Source organism: Hypomesus nipponensis, chromosome 10 (assembly GCF_054491055.1).
Source record: "Hypomesus nipponensis isolate SF chromosome 10, ASM5449105v1, whole genome shotgun sequence".
NCBI lineage: Eukaryota > Metazoa > Chordata > Actinopteri > Osmeriformes > Osmeridae > Hypomesus > Hypomesus nipponensis.
Window position 1 is genome coordinate 8,717,501 of NC_140370.1, and position 21,384 is coordinate 8,738,884.

Sequence of the window (21,384 nt, forward strand, 5' to 3'; positions counted from 1 at the left end):
CCGGCTAACTGTATGTAAACCTGAACCCTACTGTAACTAATAACTTCATGACTGCTTGCAGTTTAAGGCTCTAATTAGTACACTCTGGAAGTAACACTTGTGGAAACAATTAGAGCAGTGTTGAGGTGCACAGGACACTTAAGTGCTCCATACTAAAATATGCATGCTCTTCTCCACAGTGCACGATGACTCATGGACGACGACGGCGGTTCATATACAGTAAGCCGCTACATGTTATGAATAATTGAAGATACATATATATTTCAGACTGAAGCACATCCAAAGCCTATTTCCTTGATGTCAAATATCCTTTGGAAAAGGCCTTTCATGTGTTTTAAAAAGCTAGCGATGAGGCCAAACGTCCAGGCGAGCAGAAACACTGAGATGAAGTGAGAGTGAGTCCAGTGTGATATCTGTGCAGGGAGAAACCCTCTGAGCCAGGCTGAAGGGAGTGGCCACGAGCACCATGAGTGCCACCCCGGAGAGAGCCAGTCACAAACCCTGTGTTAGCCTGGTGAGCCCAACGTTATTAGCACAAAAGGCATTAGTGAAAGAAACCCAACACTTGTCCTCCGTTCTCAAAGATGCCAACTCAACGCCGACGGAGAAAAGCTGAGTTGGCCAAAGCAGCCCCCCCCCCGCGCCTTTTCACTGCTGACAAAAGCAGTAACCCACACTGCCAGACACACCCATAATCTCTAAAGTTCCCCACGTTTTAGAAAATGCAACCTTACTTTGTCATTGAACGTCCCAAGTGGAAACCCTCATGTGTTTCCACTGCAGCCTGTAGGCTTGGTGCCAGGCTAGCAGGGAGGAGACCGGCCCGTTCAACGGTCTACATTACCGTCGGACAGAGTTTGAAAGGAGCGAGGTTGAGGAAAAGAGGTAAATAGATTAAGACAGTGAGTGAAGGCAGAGGAAGAGAGACACAGAGGGAGGGAGGCAGGGAGAGAGAGAGAGAGAGAGAGAGAGAGAGAGAGAGAGCGAGAGCAGCAAAAGAGGACTGAAGAGGAATGGTATGCATGCTGCTGGGTCTCACTCCTCCTCCTCCTACTCCTCCTCCTCCCAGCCACAAACTACAGTCTCTCATCCTTTCTCTCTCTCTTTCTATCTCCCTCTCCCCCAGGAATGTTTATGTAATGCTGCCATAGCTGCCGAGGGTCGCCTGAGAATACACACACCACGGGAACGACTCTCTCTCTCTCTCTCTCTCTCTCTCTCTCTCTCTCTCTCTCTCTCTCTCTCTCTCTCTCTCTCTCTCTCTCTCTCTCTCTCTCTCTCTCTGTGTCTCTGTCTCTCTCTCTATCTGTCTCTCTCTCTCTCTCTCTCTCTCTCTCTCTCTCTCTCTCTCTCTCTCTCTCTCTCTCTCTCTCTCTCTCTCTCTCTCTCTCTCTCTCTCTCTCTCTCTCTCTCTCTCTCTCTCTCTCTCTCTCTCTCTCTCTCTCTCTCTCTCTCTCTCTCTCTCTCTCTCTCTCTCTCTCTCTCTCTCTCTCGTTCTTGTCTCATTCCATCTCAGTCGCCCTTACTCAGTAACCCCTTTTCTCTCTTTGTCACTCCCCCATCCCCGCTCTAAGACTACCTCCTTTCTGACGTCAGAACATCTCCTAATTCCTGCTTCCTATATCTCTCTCTCTCTCTATTCATTTTCTGTCCGTCTCTTTCTCTCTCTCTCTTTTGTCCTGACTTTCTCTGACAATCAACCTCGGTCTCTCTCAAAGACCCCATCCCTCCATCTTCAGCCCTCCCCACCTCCCTCTCTCCCATTGTGATGCTCATCTCACTGTAATGGAATAGGGAAACAATCAAATCAGCACCATTTCCTTTTTAGGTGCTTGGGTGCTGGTGCTGGTGCTGTGAATACTGCTGACCGTGGACCAGCCCTTCCTGCCCCAGGCCTGGCTTATATGGTCATAGCACTGGAGCTCCACTCCACTGTGCAGTACTGCACACACACACACACAAACAAAGAGGTGACTGTAGGTGCTGGTCTGAGACAGTAGAGTGCTTGTGTGGTGCTGCATATTGTCCATAGTTGAACACTGTTGAGGTTGAGCGTTCAACATTACATTATAACGTAGCATCACTTAAGGCATAGGGAACTGAATACATATTTGATGCATACACACAGCATGTGTGAGAGTTGGCATATGTGGCATTTGGCTCAAGACTCTGTTGCCCCACAGGGTGGAGCAGCACGGTGACAAGGTAGATGTAGTCACTCGGTGGAGACACAGCCGCCGCGTGCTGTTGAACTCGGTGGGTACACTAGATATCGACCACCTCCACGGTGAGCATTGACTGATAAGACACTAACTCTATGAACGGTGATTCATCAGGGCCCACTCATGGCAATTCCTCATTGCTGTCTTGACCTGACAGCCAATATGGGCTTTGAGGAGGAGGAGGTGGTGGGGGGGGGACACCTCTGCACACTGAAGTTGAGGAAGTAGGACAGGTCTGCCCCCCCCCCCCCCTCCCCCCCCAAGGGACAGGAGGAGAAAACAAACACTTGTTTTTTAGTTTCAGTTCGGGCGCCAACAAGAACAAGAACACACACCGTCATAAAAACACCTTCTTTGAGAAGAGACACGCAATCCCACAATCCCACATGCACATATACTGGAGTGGCTGCGGACCTGGGTGCAGTCAGACTGTTAACATGCAGAGAGGGAAGCAGCGTGCTCACACCTGGGGAGAAGGTTCCCATGATTGCCTCAGAAAAAGGTGATGAGAGACTCCCAGCAGTGAGTTACAGAATGAGTTCTGACCTGCTGGAATTCTATTCTGTTCAATCCTGTTCTATTCTATTCTCTTCCATTTGATCATATCTGTGGCTCCCACTTAATGTACCTGACCAGCTGAGAGATTGTGGGTTTTACTGGGTTTCCTTGAGCTTCACACACAAAAGGACTACAGCTGTAAGAAACTGGAAATACTTCAAATCACTCATTAAAAGAACACAGGCCAGACTGGGGTGTTTGCTGAGCAGATGTGCTGTGCAGGCTGTAGGCTGTTAGCTCTACTGCTGGAACTGGTAAGTACTGTTGCATGATGCTGAATGCAATGATTAAACTAAGCATTAGAAACATTTATATTAAACTGGCAGTCCTATTTGGTATTGGGGAAACGACTGTGCATTTGTTGTACTTACCCAGCATATGCATGTCCAGCCCCAGCAATGACAACACAAGTGGTGAGGTTTTAAATCTGTTTATAACAGACTAACAACCAACAGATCCAGTTACCAGGTAGCAGCTCCTCTCCATCGAGATCAACAGATGACCATCCCCGCCAGCTCGCAGACAAGGGATATTCTTAAGTAGTGTTTCTGTGCCACAAGCTAATTAGCATTTCAGAAGATGTGCAGACAAGTTCAAAGGAGCACGAGAGACCTGTCTGCTTGCAAGCCTCCAGTTTCTACTCTGCCTTTGTTCCCAAGCCCATTACACTCCTGCTCTGTCTGAAGCTGAGGAGTGGCTGTCAAATGAGGTACCTCTCTATTCTCTTCTGTACCACTTCAATCCCTAGCGGTCAATCTAACGATCACCAGTCAACACCCCCTTCAAAAACTCACCAGTTGGAACATTCCAACCTGCCTGCCCAAACATGCTATTCAGGCGATGTCAGTAAAACAAACAAATTGGTTGTTTGTTGGCGACTTGGCACTGGGGTGACAGTGAAGACCAAGGAGACACACACATGGGTAAGCACATGTAACACACACACACACACACTTCCCTTGGGGGACTACATGGAAATGAGGAGTGTTGTGGAACTCTCTGGTGGCTCTGATCACCAAAACAACAACAGGCTTAGATCTAGTGGAAATTCTAGTGGTCACGAGAGAGAGAGAGAGAGAGAGAGAGAGAGAGAGAGAGAGAGAGAGAGAGAGAGAGAGAGAGAGAGAGAGAGACAGACAGAGACAGACAGACAGAGAGAGAGAGACAGAGACACAGAGAGAGAGAGAGAGAGAGAGACAGAGACACAGAGAGAGACAGAGAGAGAGAGAGAGAGAGAGAGAGAGAAACAGAGAGAGAGACAGAGAGAGAGAGACTGTGAGTGTATTGGTGTGAGTTGGATACGTTTTATACTCTGTTGCTCTCTAAATGTTTGGAAGCGAAGTGAGCTTTAGCGTGACGGTACACTGATGATACACTGTCATTTCTTTTAATGACACTCGTTTCCTGATTTTTCTGATGCCCTTGATATCCCAGGCTCCATATAAGGCTACAGTCTGAGTTCTAACATTCCATCACATGGTGCGAAACAGACCAACATTGCTTCTGTTCCAACACAAGCATGTTGTCTTCAGGAGTGAAAAGTAATCAAAGCGAGCAGCACCAATCAAAAAGGACTAGGAATAGGAACAGGAAGTAGGAAATCTTCCTGGCTGATGGCCTTAATGCTGTGCGTGGAGCAGCATTGATATGTATTGGCCTAAATGGGGGAGGGAGACCCAGCAAGCTAGCTAATTCTTTCCGTTATCAACTCACTCTTGCATTACAAGCATGTACCAATCTGTCACCCATGTCACTGAACAGTTTGAGGGCCAGAGAAAACAACAAGTACATTTTGTCCTCTGAGTCCTGTTTAGTAAAAAGGCCTGCATTTACACTCCATAGCAGGAAAGTCCCTCCGGACAAGCTATAATGATGTCACTGCACTATATGCCAAGACATGGGTCAAGGGGCCAAACTTCCACCAGATGTACATTGCAGAAATACCACGTGTTATTTCACATATAAAAAGATACCTTTAGCTAAATATTTTGTCTTATAATGTTTGTTTACAGATGCTTGTTTAGAATAGGTTTATTTATACATGTATAAAGACTACCCACAGTCATATGAAATAAATGTTTTAAATGACAGGCTATACAGAATAGAAAAGCCTAGCGTTTGCTAGTTCTCAAGTAATTAATGTGCGAACCATATTTTAAAGTTTAGTATTTAGTATCGGTATACTGTAGCTAATCCATGATGTCATCTTTCTGAAGATTAAAAGCTTTATTTGTACTGACATCTGTTCATGTTTACATTCTAATGAGAAGTGGGGACAGCTCTGAGGTATTCAGTGGCAGTTTGAGGGTTGTGATGGCTCAGCCAGAGACTGAGGCAGTAGCCACAGCAAACACACAGTGGTTTCACTGTTTGGTATTAGTGGTTGTGTATACTTCAAGCTTCACTCCTCAGAGACGGACCCTTTGAAGCTACAGATGTCCTAAAGGCCAATATTCCCTGGTGTTTGGTAGTCATTAACATGTTCATCCACTCGATTGTAACTTGATGTTTTTGTTGTTGTGCGGGCCTGTGTAAACAGTGTTTATAACTCTTCATTCCTGCCAATTCCTGAGTAAACCTTCCCAAACGTTCCCCAAACAAAGTTTCATGACTTTTTCAATCTACAGACGACATCTTAAAGCTCTTACGTCAACATGACCGCTCGGTAAATGGAGAAGGCAGAGACAATTATAACTCGGCAAATTAGCTGGAGAGAGCGCTGGCTAAAGCTGAAAAGCAGAGGGCTGATTCCATTTCCTCTAGCCAACGAACCGAAGAGTTGAGCTAATGCTGAGCTTGACAGTGAGGTCAGCTCATATAGTTTGCAAGGCAGCAGGTGAGCTCGCTGAATGAACTGTGCTCCACCTCATCAGCAACGTGTGAAAAATCTGACGGGGTAAAAAATGGTGTTCAGCGGTCAGGTGGAGAGAGAGAGACGGAGAGGGGAAAGAGAGAAGGAGTGAAAGTGACATAGGGAGAGAGAGATTATAGGAGGGAGACAAGAGACAAAGAGAAGGACAGAGAGAGGGCGAGGGAGAGAGAGTTGTGACAGTCTTAACAACAATATAAAGTGTAGATATAAAATTATAGAACTGTGTGTTTGTTTGGAGTGGTGAGTGTGTGTATGTGTGTGTGTGCACAGAACTGAACTGGTATATGACTCATGCATTGTGCATCAACACACACAGAGACACACATGCATCCACACCTCTGCAATCATCTGCGTCTGTCACTGTGACTCACGTCGCCAACTGTCAAAAAAGCCTATAAACGACCATAGCAGTCAAAAACAGTGCAGGGGGGGGTGACCTTTGTGAATCATTACAGTTGAGATCCTGTCTCAGTATCGCTGCCTTCACCCTCAACATAAACACACAGGCCCGCTAGGTGCAAGGTAGGGCTGTCTGTCACTCTCATGAGATAATATTTACCTTGAGGGTAAAACGTCTCTCTGCTGACGGTTGGGCCACAGACAAACACAGATAAATCACACTAACGCCGCTTAGGTTTTCACCTTCAACTCTATCTTCCCTCGCTTATAGCTGTTAGGCCGCTTTGTATGCGACAACGACAATGAATACAGCCCTGCATTCCTTTCCTCTGTCAGCCAAGTCATCCATTTTCTCCAATGGATTTGGCTTTTCTGCATCATCTGTTTTTCAGATCTACCTTGGGGCCAGTGTGAGAGAATATGTGGTATAGGTGGTGTGGAAAGATGTGTTTTCTAGACGAGGCCAGGATCCATTGCCTGAGTGAGAGTTTAACCTCATTTAACCCTGTGGACCCCGAGTTCACTTCAGGGGAGTCAGAGAAGTTACAAGTCCCATCACCATCTCCCCTTCCTCCTCTGCTGAGCCCAGCAGAGGGTCGGTCTCCTCCAGTGTCACACACTGTGAAGTTGAAATGGAGCGTGCCCCTGTGTTAGGGCCATCTAGAGACGCTACTGGACCCTCACACAGCTCGGCGGGCAGGGAGAACACAACATGAAGGACACCTTAGGTGAGTGTTGACCACGAACATGGAACCGTATGACATGGGTCAACAGCTGCAGCTTTGATTCTGAGCGTGATAGTGTAATGCATTGCACTGTACCAAATCAAGTTTGCATTTACTCATCATTCTTCGGACAATACCCATGACGACAAAGTGCCCACCTGAAATATCTCTGACAGAGAAGGGAAGCCACATTTGCAACATCATATTGCTGTGACAGGACTTAAGTGCAACCAAAGGTTTTCTTGCTTTGGAACTGTACAGTATTTGCTGAATCAATTTTTTTTTTTTACTTTACACTGTGCTACACAGAAAAAGATGTCTGTTTATGAGGACTCCTAAACTGTCTTTGAGAGACACTAATGAAGCCTAAATGCTGAAATGTGTTAGCCTATTGAGTGTCTAAATGCTAAACACAGTACCACATTCTCTCTGGGTCTACAATGTGTGTGGTGCTGTCCCAGATAAGGAACTAAGAAGGTGTTACACTGAATGGAAGCTCCTGTGATGAAAATGAAATTGGGTCCTAATGCCCTGTAAGACTATAAGGATTAAACGACAGGGGTGCCTTATCAAACAGTGAAAGCTACTTAGATTTAATAGTTATACTTTTTAACACACACACACAATGTGTAATGTATAAAGGGGTGGTGGTTTCCCTGATCATGACTTGCACAGTTACAAAACCAGTTTGAAAACTATGGAATTTGCACATGCAGCATGTTCTCCGCAAACAAAGAGAATCTCATACAAACAAAACAAATTGGAGGAATTGTTACCGTGGATGTTGATCGAACTGTCCGAGTGTGTGGCTTGCCAAGACACAATGATTGGTTTATTTTTCAGGTCATTGATTTCATTTCACGGCTGCAGTAGAGGAGTAGAGCTCAGCCAGTCCAACACACACACACACACACACACACACACACACACACACACACACACACACACACACACACACACACACACACACACACACGCCGACAGGACAGACTCATGGAGTAGCTCCACTGGGGTCTAATGAAGTTGTCTAGCATTGCATAAAACCTTCTCGTCAGGATTTACCAAGTCAGGCGAGCCACGGCCTAATTCCCTGGGCTTATGTCGCTTCTGTAATATTTCTCTATTTGAACAGCCTTCCACGCACACACACACACACACACACACAGAGATCCACACACATAAACACACAGCAGCAACATACACATTCAAACAGACAAAAGCCTCCATTAGTAATCCAACAGCCAGTAAAGCCGGAATGTGGTGGTAGTTATTTACACCCAGGGGGGTTTATAGTCCGAGTGTCTTTATATAAGGAGCAACATCTGTCTGTGCAGATCTAGAATGTTCCTACAGCATGGTAAACATGCAGATAGGCACACACATTCGTTTTCACACACGCACACACACACACCCATAGAAGGATAACAGCCATTTAATCACAGGGAGTCCAAGGGCTCTATGTGGATTTATTGTAGCAGTCTTCTTTGTAGAAACATTCAGGATGTGCTTAATGTCATGATCTAGTGACATCGCCTTACAAAGTTCACAGTACTCTTTGTTTTAGAACGTTAACATTCTGGGGAATTGTGTCAGTTGCAACCGTTAGCCTAATTGTTCTTTGATCTAGTTTGATTACTGACCCATGCTTACCCATATATTCTTCTGTCAATAACATGGTGTGCTTTAGCTTGGCACTGAAAGTGCTTCTGAAATGCGAGCTGAGGGAAAAGCCATCAAATGTGGAATTGATGCAACAGACTCAGTCACATTGACCGATGGCATAGCCTTCAGGCACACAATGTGCGCCAGTCATCTGTACACAGCCTCAGCTACACTCACCCACCCACCTCAGCCCAGAACCGTTTTTTTCCTCTAATAGTGTAGTCAACAACAGCAGGTTATTACTGCTATTGGCAAATAGCAGTAATAACCCGGGTGGACCATTTCAGGTCTGCTGATTGACATAAACTCAAACTAATCGGACTATGTCATGATAACGTTAACACTATTTATTGGTAAAATGGGGAATTTAAACCCACTTTATTGACATGGTATTACATGCTTAATTAACTCCAATTGAAGTGTCTTCACATTAGACGGTTCACAAGTAGACCGTCCATACCTCCAGCACCCAAACTTCTACAGCTGGCAATTCTGCGAGCTGTCCAGGGGCTCAGTCTGAAGAGGTATTTTCATAAGTTCTGGACTTGATGGTCTTCCTGCACTTGGCAAGGCCTCCACTCTCCTGCCTCTTCCAGCCTAGCTGTCAATGGAGGAGGAAATACCAGTGTGAGCTGCTAAAACAATGTGGTAAAGGATATATTCTTTTTCACCACTTTTAAGAGCAAAACATTATATTTTTCTCTTAAAATGGTTTATTAACGCTAAACTTTCTTTAATATCCCTCTTTGCTATTTCCTGCTCTACCTCTCCTCATCCCTTCCTAATTTTCCGAACTGAACTTTGAGAAGTGCTTGTCCAAAAGCTAATGGAGGTCTGATAAAGTGCTGAGGAGACCTTGAGACAGATGAAGAATCAAAGTGCAAACACAGAAATTCTCTTAACCGGTGCCTGCGATTCGACACTCAGTCCAGTCCAAATAATGCATGACCGGAAATATGAATATTTCAAATGGTGAGATATAAGGAGGGAAAACCCAAGGTTTACCATGATACATCCATCTGGGATCTAGAGACAGTAGTAAAAAAAAAAAAAAAGAAGTGAGCCAGTGAGACAGAATATTCTATCTGCTTTTGAAAGCTATTCAATACTCTGTGCTGGAAGGCTGATCCCAATGTGAGCAGACCTCAGATTGATACCCAAACAAACAGATCAATCCCACTGAAAAATGTCAAACTGCAGAGAGAGAGAGATAGTCTTTCTCTACACACTGCAGTAGAAAAATGCTAGGTTGCCAAGATTCTTCTGCTATTTTACTTTCTTAAAGAGTTTGGCTCAGATTTTATCTTCCCTTCACAAGCCAATATAGGACCGTCAATTAAGCTGGATCGCAGTTCTGGGACTGGCCAGCGCATTTAAGCAAGAGTTGTTTTGCTTGAATTGGACCAAAGCTAAAACCCCAAAAAGTATCTTGTAACTCATGGAGCTAGGCCAGATAATGTGAGGTTTTAAAAATAATGTCATAAGTCAGACAGCCACTAGACACTAACCAAGAGTAAATGAAACTACTTGTTCTGGCGAACCAATCTGGATCCTAGACAGTGAGGAGTGTGAGATACAGCAGAACTCTGGTGAGAAGCACAGCCCTCCTCACCCTGACTTGAGCCTCTCTGGAGAGTTGGGGCGAGTGGAGCTGAAGCTAACACTGGAATCCTGAATTCCTGAGGTTGGATGGACTCCACAGGCCTGAAATCCCAAAGAGGCCCCCTGGCCTTCACCAGGGGATTCACACACACACACACACACACACACACACACGCACACACACTCACACACACAGTCCCAGCTGGCCCGGGCCCGGCCCCTCTATCTCCATCACTTCAGCAGCCTGACTGAGGTACTGTGACTTGGAGGCACATGTGTGTCCATCAAGGGAGCCTACAGAGACAAACATGGTGGAATGTGTGAGTGTGTGTTTGTGTATTGTGACACCAGGATGTGTGAGTGTGTGTTTGTGTATTGTGACACCAGGATGTGTGAGTGTGTGTTTGTGTATTGTGACACCAGGATGTGTGATGCATTTCCTATGGATAATCATATCTCTTCAGTTCATATTATGGACACGGAAGTTATGGTTTTACTTTTCTTAGTTCACATAATTATCAACGACCCTCTATAGACATAAAAACAGAGAAGTCATTTTCTAGCTATGCTGGAATTATCTTGATGAATGGAATTCTAATGGCTGTTTAAGGCTTGTCAGCTAGCTAGCCACTAGCACTTCAATGAATGACAAGGCTACTCAAATGAGATTCTGAATCGGAATTTAGAATATTCTACTATTTTTGTTTTAATATACTGTATATTGTGTGCTATCCTCCTGTATATATACCATCAACATCAATTAAGAATCATACACCCTTTTCAAAAGGCTGTTGACTCGAAGCATTCCGGCAAACTATAGAACTGTATTAAAACTGTCCTTGTGTAAATTACCTAGACCCTGTTTGACTGTGCCTCCCCTACCATCAACATGTATTGCTTCTTCTCTAAACAGTTTGCTTCCCACCAACGGACCCCCATCTCCCATGCTCATTTACATTTAGATGAGCCCATTAGGTGTTCTCAGAGGAATTCTGGAACCTTTCAAATTGTTTCACTTTTAAAAAAATCGAGCCAAATATTTGTGGGGTCCAAGTAAGGCTTTGGTTTGGGTGAGACGACATGAAGCTGTAGTCTAGTGTGTAGTTGGTGTGTACATACTTGACACTCTTGCATGTTGGTCTATGTCTGCACATGTATGTGTGCCCTTGTGTGTGTGTGTGTGTGTGTGTGTGTGTGTGTGCGTGTGTGTGTGTGTGTGTGTGTGTGTGTGTGCGCGTGTGCATGAAGCCTGAATTATAGCACCAGTGCTAATGGCTAGTCGTCCAGGGGAAGCAGAAACCTCACTAGCACTAAGTCTGGGGGCAGCTGCAATTTTCAGTTATTCCCCTGCGCTGTGCCCACTGTCAGCTGTTCTGTCCAAATGTGGCAGCTCTTATCACACCCTCAATGACCCCTGACCCCCACCCTGAACCAACACCCCTCTTACCAACACACAAGCCCCCATCTCGCATAGCCCACCTCCAAGGTACCAGCTTGAAGATTACAGATGAGAACGAATGACACAGAGTTGATGGAGCTGTCATAAGATGTTTGAGGGCTGTGTGTGTGTGTGTGTGTGTGTGTGAGTACAGTTATTGACAGAAATGGCAAATGAATCATGATGAATGAGTTGGGGTGTTAGCAGAAGGAAGCAGCTGAAAGGTCAGTCCCTTGATAGCACTCACAGGTACTGCGTGTCAGTTGGGATATTCAAATCAGTTGGGAAAACAAATGGTGTGTGCATGTGTGTGTGTGTGTGTGTGTGTGTGTGTGTGTGTGCATGCACGTGTGTGGCAAATTCAACATTATTATGGCAGGAGTCATACCGTTTTCCATGGAGTGCAGAAAAGCAACTGACTATCCAAACCTGTGGTCACATTATGCAAATATGCGTCTTTTGGGCATACCATCATCCACACACCCTTGCCATGGACATCTAAACAAAAACCATTCACAGCTTTCCAGTGTGACAGACTGATGTATAATCAACTATACAGCATCAGGTTGTCAATATCAATCTGGTTGATGAATATGATTAACATAACATATTCACACCTGCTGACAGACACTAACCATACTTCAGAGAGTCTAAGTAATCACTCTGAGTGTGTCGCAAATAATATTACTGAAACCCCAGCCCCCATATTTTACCCTACTGCAATGAAACAATAGACCCTGACAGCTAGCTGGGCACTCACAACCGAGGCAGATATCAGTTATGACTCTGACAAAAGCCCTTTGCTATTCCACCGGGCTCTCAAACGGACGAAATCGATTAGTCTGCCCTGGCAGCCCTTTACACAATGCTCTCTCCACAGCCTAGCGGCCATCACAGGGCCGGCTGGCACAGACAGCCAGGGCACTTTCCCAGGGAAGTAAATGAAGTGGGTTGATTTAAGGTGCTGGGGTAAATGGAGGGTTGTAAAGCTAGGGAGGAGGCAGCAGTTGGGCTCAGGTCCCGTTGGGTGGGCAAACAACCCTCGGCTAGCTGGACATACTAACTCAAAGCCCGACAGACTTAAAAAGGCAAACATTTTATCGTCACATTCCAAGCATCGAGCAGAAGAGACCTTTTGTGTATGGAATATGCTAGGTTTCCATGACGAGGAGTTGCTGGGGGCTTTCTAGATCAGGATCCTAAATGTACAGCAAGCACCAGAGTCCTCTGCTTTGACTCACTGGATCTCAGAAAGAATGATGATGCTGCTGAAATGCTGGCGAGGCTGATGGGAAGAAGGAGTAATACAATTGAATTCTAAGGGTTATCTACACGTATGCATTTTAGCAGACGCCTTTATCCAAAGCAACTTCCAAATCTACTCCTCCCAGACAGAAGGTGAGAGGATTCAACTGCAGGGAGAACATAATTTTGTAACTTGATTGCCTTGTAATTAATTTAATTCCTTTGCAAAGTTTTTAAATGTTTATTTCATTTAACTTCAACCATTATTGCTCTGATTTAACCCATAGAGTCAAATAACTGCAATTCCAGCATATTTGGTTAATAATAATACACTGTCCAGTTTAGCCCTCTTCTTTGAAAACTAGGAGAATATAGTTTTGGTTGTTGTGCCAATATAAAACCCCCTACCAAAGTTATGTTGTTTTTATTTCGTCCGTCCTTTTCTGCTCTCACTCTCCTCGTCCATACCTGTCTCAATCTTCTCAAACAGAAGATTAAAAAGAACTGAGTGGAACTTGCTATGGTTTCCGTGGAGACCATACAGCTCGGATCCATCCTGCGGGGCAGCCCAGGGCTTTTCCCATGAGGCACTGCAGCACAGTGGGTCAGTCTCTACAGCCCTTCACAGAGCTAAGAATGCACATTACCACCAGAGAGAGACCAGGAGAGAGAGACCAGGAGAGAGGCTGTGGGGGATGCAGCTAAAGGGAGGGACTGTGCATATGCGAGACAGAGGGAGAGAGAGGAAGACATGCCAAAAAAAGAGCTAAAAAAGCAGAGATAAGCAGATGGAGAAAAAGATGGAGTACCGATGCACTCAGGACGTCCCCCGAGGGCCACACACACAGTCAGTCGCATCTCCAGCACATAGAAACACACCACTATCTCCAACCTGCCTCTATAATGACCCGCTTCACGGGAGGTGCTTTGTTTCATGTTCACAAACATGGTCTCATCGATTGCACTGGTCAACAGCACTGGGGGATGCTTTCACCAAAGCAGTGGTTTCCAGCCCTGTGTTGTAACTTGGAGACCAGTCCAACACACTCCATCTGGGAGAGCCCTCACAAAGAGCTCTCACTCTATGCTAGCTGGGTCAAACTTGAATACATTGGTAAAACAAAAAATATATTTCACAATTAATTTTAATGGATACAAAAAAATATTAAAATAATCCCTAAGGCACAGACCCTTGTGATATCCACACAAATGATATGCAAATGTACGCAACATGCAGCTTAACTGGTCCTCCAAGGAATAGTCATCTGGCCTATGGGAGATTGTTGGAAATGACATGTCATGAGAAGGAACCAGCAGGCTATGTCAGCAAAGCCCGGGGAGACATGAGAGGAGAAGAACGTTCTAGAATGGGACTAGAGGGAGAGTAGGCACACGTACATATGCCTGCGTACACACACACACACACACACACACACACACTAGTAGGAGCAACCCATTCAGATTCACCAATTCAGCATATAGTGAAGCGACACTACTAAGCATTTTCTCTGAAGGCATCAAGCTGAAGGCTTTTTGCCTTCTAGTACACCAGCCTCTATGGAGGAGAGAGTGTTGAGGAAGTGAAGAGAAAGCTTGCTAATTAGCCAATAGCAAGATTTATTGATTTAAGGTGTGATATACTAACAAGTCTTGAGGTGTGTAAGTTAAAATGCTGAAAGGGGCAGAACAAGTGTGTGTGTGTGTCATGTACATGACACAACATAGGAGCATGGCTGCACGCTGAGACAGGAGATGATGTAAGAGTGCCGTTAGAACAGACAGACAGGTGCAGAGTGTCTGTCCTGAAGACACAGGTGGTGTGTGTGTGTGTGTGTGTCTGATAGTGTGTGTGTGTGTGTCTGGACAAAAACAGGATGCTCACACAGAACAAAGAGAAGACTGAGGAACTGTGGTCAAGACCCAGTCAGAATACAGACTTCCTGGAAGAGACAAGCACACACGCACACACACACACACACACACACACACACACACACACACACACACACACACACACACACACACACACACACACACACACACACACACACACACACACACACACACACACACCTCATGGCAGGGTAAACTTCAAAACATCCAATAAAGACTGAGTTTACCTAACAATACTCTTTGACTCCCTCTCCCAATTCCCAGTCAGCTGTCATTACCAAGCATACTAATCAGATGGACAGTCATTTCAGTGGAGACTGGTTAAAATCCTATTTTTGTTTAACTGTGGTACAACTTATCTAAAAATACACTGAGGTTGAATCTGACTGCCTTTAAAGATCACTTATTTTAGCTCTGGTTTTAGTCTGAGCTGAGAATTATACCTTGTTTCTCATTCATGACTGGAGTCCACATCTACAGGCTGTACGGGCTAGCACAGTCAGAGTTAAGCTTCTGCAAATTCAATTTTCATCTGGAAGCATCCATAAGAAGTCAAAGTGTATAACCAAGTCTTTCCAGATAGCAAACACAGCATGAGATAAAGGAGTGTGTTTGACGGCCAATAGCAGAGCCACATGTTTCCAGCCACATGTCTCCTATCTGAACCCACCTATATTAACACTGTGGGTGAGTCTATGTAGGTGCTACAACCACAGAAACACCCACTCACCACACACAGACACACACAGACACCCACCACACACACAGACACACACAGACACCCACCACACACACAGACACACACTCTGTGAGGGCACAACATCTCTCCTTCTCTACATTCCTATCAATGTCAGCTTGGCCAGAGGCTAAAACAGCTGAGCTATTGTGATCCCCAGCCGGCTAACACTGTGTCACTATCAATCAGTCAACCCACCAAGAGCAAAAAAAGAAGCCTAAAATAACACAATGTAAGCCGCAATCTAAAGGCTTCATCTGCAGTAAAAGGATTCTTTGTGTCCCAAGGCAGTTTAGGAAATGTATGCATTAGACTGAGGTGCCTGGTTCACTTTACATTGGTATGTCTTAAATGTACATGTAAGTGGACTACATAGGCTAGCACTGTTGAGATTAAGGCTGTGTTGGACAGGGCAGCAGGTTACAACACACATCTCAGCATAGCTATAACTGCAGCTATAAGGGGTTTGACCATAAAGTCCTACCAGAAATGTAATGGACGACAAAACATGTTCCGCACACTGTCAGCATTTCAATGCTTGTGTCGCACACCTCCAGCGTAAACATATACCCGTGCAGAGTATAATACCACATTGTGTGAACATTTGAAAAATCCTTCCTCTGCAATACTGGCTTGGCTGCTCAGCAAATGTGTAAGGTCAGAGGTCAGACTGGGCCACTGGTAGACTGATCATGCATATAGCTTATTAGCCACTCACTTCCTCACATCAATCAGAACTGAACATCTATTATTAATGTAGACAGCCCTGTCAAAGACACCCACAAAACTTTAATACAAGAACCTATGCAGTTTGTACCCATGTAGAGCAAATATTATACAACTTGCACAAACATCAACAACTTCATCAACTTCAAAAACACCTTTGTTTTGAACAGTTTTTGAAGAGTCTCTTGGTCTAAAGCAGTTTAACTGTTACCTACTTGGTCTGCATGTTTGAGAGCCTTGTCAGTCAGACACTCGATTTACTCACAAGGACCTTGTCTCATCCGCTCTGCAGTGCTCAACACATCTGAAGGAACAGGACTCAAGCACAGGTCCCACTTTAATGTCAGCATGACTTTACACTGAAAAGAGCAGGCGCAAGATCTGAAGGGAAAAAAGCCATGAGTAATTGTGCTTTGTCGAGATAATCTAATGACTCCAAGACACACACACACACACGTACACACACTGTCCTGACCGAGTCCTTAACTGCCATCATCCTAATGAGTCAGCTTCCATCAACTGTTGTTACCTTCGCTTTCATTAAGGCTAATGAGACTTTGACCTTCCAGAATGAGTGTACCTCATGCCTTGGCAGAAATAATAGGCTACAGTAAAATCTGGAAAATGCACAGGCTTATTACTGCAAAAAGTGAGAGCAACAAACACTGTAATGTCCTTAGTTACCCTTTCACTAAGAGAGATAGAGAGAGAGAGAGAGAGAGAGAGAGAGAGAGAGAGCTGGGTTCAGATTTTTTGTATGCTACTGTGGCTAGGAGATTAGCTTAGCAACATCACAGCAGCACTGGGGTTTTGCCCTATCAGTGCTACCTTATGGATCAGGAGGCACGGTGACAGGCATTAAATCAATGACGCCTCCGCCGGCAAGGTCAAACTTCCACCGGAATCACCTGAAGGATTATTAGAGAATTAGCCCAGCATCATTAGCATGCTGCCTGTGGCTAGTGTTTATTTACAAGTCCCATATCTCCAGAAAATGCTCTCTGCCTGGCTTTCCGGCGAGGTGAGGGTGTATCGCTGGCGAGTGGCATGCACCTCCTTCAAGAGGGCCGAGAGCTCTCCCCGCACGCAGCACATGACCCCTTTTTCCTGGCAGCGGGTGCGAGACGGTCACACGAGATGAGATTAGGGAAGTGGTTGCAGGTTGCTCTACTGCTGGTAGCTGAGGCCGTCCGAGATAAGAGGAGGGAGGGAGAGAGAGGCGGGGATCTGGGGTGGGTGTGAGCACACAGCGACTTGTTGGGTAATAGAGCTGGACTCATCCCACAGGCACGTACTGATAGGCCTACATTACGGTTTGAAAGAGCCCATTCAAACATGTACATATGCCAGATGCTGGAACTCTAAGGAGACACTCAAGAGAAGCTATTAAAGACAGGGAAGGAAACAGTGGGTTGGAGATCCCATCGCTCTGCACATTCCTGGGAGGACATGACACCACAAATCGGCTGTGAAAGATTGATGCATGGAGAAATGGATGGATGAATGGATGACAGGGAAAGGCTAACATGACCTAGCAGGTGGTTTGCAGCAGTGCATTTGAGGAGAGACCAGCCGTAACCTTAGCAACAGGTCTTTACCCATACCTACTGACAGTACCCCACCCCCCCCCACCCCAAAATCCCAGAGCCCCGGCACAAGCCATGTTTACATTCTGCGTTGCTACAGCACACAGCCTTTGCAATCGCACCGACATGTCCTTACATATGCCACTGTTCTCTATGCAACATGGTTAGGTTTCCAGACAAGGAAAGACTATTGACTTATTATGTGAAGTTACAGGTTTTCACTGTAAACTTACTTCTTCAAGTGTCCTTTTTGCCCATGATTCCATCAGAAATGGGTTCTGCACAAATACTGAAGGGCTCGATATGTCTTCAACTTTTCCTTCGAATACATCTGATTGTTCCGAACGATATCCGGTTCTGATCTCCTCCCTGAGCTGATAACGCCACGAGGAGGAGATAAGGCCGCCATGGCCTTCTTTGACAAGTCGTAGTGTGCAGCTAAACAGCGAATATGACCAAGGATGCAATACAGGTGGTAAAGCAGACCTGTGTATGTAGACATATTGCTGTCTGTGCACATATTGCTTTAGTGGGTTCATCTGTCTGTCTGTCTGTCTGCCTGCCTGTCTGACAGTCAGTCAGTCAGTCAGTCATTCAGCAGTACTGGGCTAGTGTATTCCCAGCCACTACTGCACCAAGACATCAGGGGACTGGTGGAGACCCTCACCAGCCCAGCCACATCACATGAATCTTTTATGCTGGATAAAGCACTCCTAAATGTGTTGGAACACATCTTCTTGACTGGAGCCCTGCCCCCTCTCCCCGGAACAAACTGGCTCCGTCTCCAGACTGCTTCACTGGGGGCTTGTCTCTCCTCCGTCTGACCGTCTGGTGCACCGTCTTATCCCCCTCCATCTCTCTCGCTCGCTCTTTTATTCTCTCTCTGGGGTCTCTAGAGTCTGCTCTCTCACTCTGTCTGACCTCAATGTCTGACAGACAGTCTCAAACCTCCAAACCTAACCACCCAGCAATATGGGGCACACACACATACACACACACTGTACGTTTAGCATCTTTCCAAAAAGGGAGGTAGCTGACAGGCCCACAGCGGAAATGTCCTGTCCAACACATGGGTGTGGATCAAGTCAGGTCTGACTGTTCTGGCACCTGTTCCAACCCACATACATTGATGTTGACATTGAACTCTGAAGGATTCTTAACTGGGTGCATGCTAATATATATATAAAAGCAGCATGAGGATTTCTCAGAGAAATAAATCTGTTTCAAATTGTATTTTAAACGAATTAGTAGTGCGTTTCCTTGAGTCTGTCTGGAGAATCAGATAAAGGGGGCTTTTGAACTTAATCAAGCACAGGTGGTTTTACATCAGATTGCTTCAAATTAAACACTTTGCTGCCATGTCAGAAGTTGAACATCTTAAAACTCACGGTCAGCTCAAGGTCATAGTTCAGAAAGCACCGGAAGTAACTGACCCCCTGTTTGGTACAATCAGACCAACTAGGGGCAGGTTAGTCCAGGTGTTGACAGATATGGGAGCCAGCGGACACCGGGCGTGTTCACACCTTCTCTCCAGCGCCCCTGTGCTCAGCTACGTCTCCTGTCACACATTCATACACTGGCACTTACAGATAAGTGACCCGAAAGGTCTGCTGTGCTATCTGTGTTTTAGTGATATCCAGCCATCCTGTCCTGACAGAGCAGCAATGTTATTAATAGCTTGTGATGTTGGTTATCTTTAATTACATACAGTGTCTGGAGCTGGCCAGAGCATGCACAGTTATCTCACATGCATACATACACGCGATAGGCTACATGAACCGAAACACATACAAATGCACCACTTATAAACACCTCAGTCCAATCACCTCCGGCACATGAGGCATTGTGACATTGACAGGATGAGAAATGTGACCTTGACTGTCATTGTTTACTCATTAGCGCTCCCTAAGCCCTGTACACTGTTTATCTGCTCCTAGCTGTCTGATAAAAGAGGCACAGCAGAGACTCATCATCCCCCAAAGAGGAAAAACAAGCACCCCCTCTCTCTTTCTCTCCTCTCGCCCATCTCTCCCCGTGACTCTGCTATTTCTCTCTCGCTGCAAAGTCGCTATCTGGTCGCTCTTTTGTGGTTCTCTCCCCTCCGTCTTCACGAAGAGAGGAGTGCCATGTGTCAGCCAGTCGCGTGGTCTGTGGATCTCATCGGGCTCTCTAATCGAATCAAATCTCCATCTGTGGAGCATGATGGTGCTCCAGGACTCGGCCCTGGATGAGGGGGGGGGGGGGGGGGGGCAGGCTGAGGAGGACTGCTGTCTACCATTTGTATCATATTTGTTTATATATTGTAAATTACGGCAACTTCTATTTTATTGTATTGTATATTTTATTTGAATTCTATCCCACTTAGTATTGCTAGTTGATGTACCCTTAGTATAGTTACCACATATTTAAATTTAAGATTCCTATATGTTTATTTTATGCACCTTCCTGCCAAAGCAAATTCCTTGTCTGTGCAAACTTTCATGGCGAAGAAATCCCTTTAATTTATAATTAATAATGATCACATTTCTTCAAGATGCTGCGTACAGTGCTTTGGTATTTGTAAACTACAGTACACTTACCCATATTTAGGTTTCCTCGTAATGGCATCATCTGTGCTATGGGATCTTTTTAACGATACACGATCGTCTTTCTACATAAAATAACAATAACAGTTCTGGTTCTTATTTTCTGTTCTTAACACTACTGCAAGTCTACAACCCCAGCCAGTCAGAGTTCAGATCCAGTCAATCACCGGGCAGATTGGGACACTCTCCCTCCCTATAGGTTACTGTACAGTACCTCGTCTCCATGATGCGTTCATAATTCAGACGCTGAATTAGACCTGTTTGATTATTTAAAGGTGACACATTTCTGCAGACATGTTTCCCGTGGTCCAAATCTGTCACTTTGTTTCTGGTTATGCACCAAATGACATGGGTCAGCTGGGCACACACACACACCATGCAGTGTACTGTATGTGCACCACAACACACACACACATAAATACATTGCTGCTTTCCTAGACAGAATCTCATGAGACACTGACAAACCTAACCTACTTCAGGTTGAAAAAATACTTTATTAATAATCCTTTTCTCAAGACACCTCTTTCTACTTCAACCTTGAGAAGCTCATGCATGGGTTAACGGCAATCTGCATATTATGATGTTATACGGTAAACTATCGTGCTAGGTTGATTGTGGTTAGTTTGATTTGAGCGCCAGGTCTTTCTTGACCGGTTTGTGCAAAGCTCATTTTCTCCCGTTGAAATTGTTGGAATGGGTCCAACAGGAAGAAATTGGTTAAGCTGCCTGATGAAATGATTGTTGAAAGCTGCAGGGATCCATCATTCAGAGTTCAGGTGAGGATAGTGCAGGGCAGGTTTCACTCCTGCTCATCGGGTTGAACATATTCAGATGAATCTAATTTTTTCATCATTTCTTTACCTAAAATTAATTTATCCTTTGGGTTTATTTGGCTAGGGATTTTTCTACCTTTACCCCTCCTCTCTCATCCTCCATCCGCCCATTCTCTCTCTCTCAGCCTTTCTCTTTCTTTTTCAAAGCTTGTTGTGGACATCTGCTCTCGGCATGCATTTTGGCCATGTATGGCAGTGTGGCCACGTAAGCCAGTTTGGAGCCTGACTGGGGATGCAGAGCAAAGCTAGAGCAACAGTAGCAAACAACAGATACACGTTCAATGTGATGGCCCACAACGATT

The 21,384-nt window shown here is 45.2% G+C and overlaps 1 protein-coding gene across 1 annotated transcript in view; it reads right to left on the reverse strand.

The window, feature by feature from the left end:
• The window catches only part of LOC146271515 (disco-interacting protein 2 homolog C-like), a 108,469-nt gene that overhangs the window by 54,808 nt on the left and 32,277 nt on the right, over window positions 1-21,384 (reverse strand). The gene's annotated exons all lie outside the window — the stretch shown is intronic.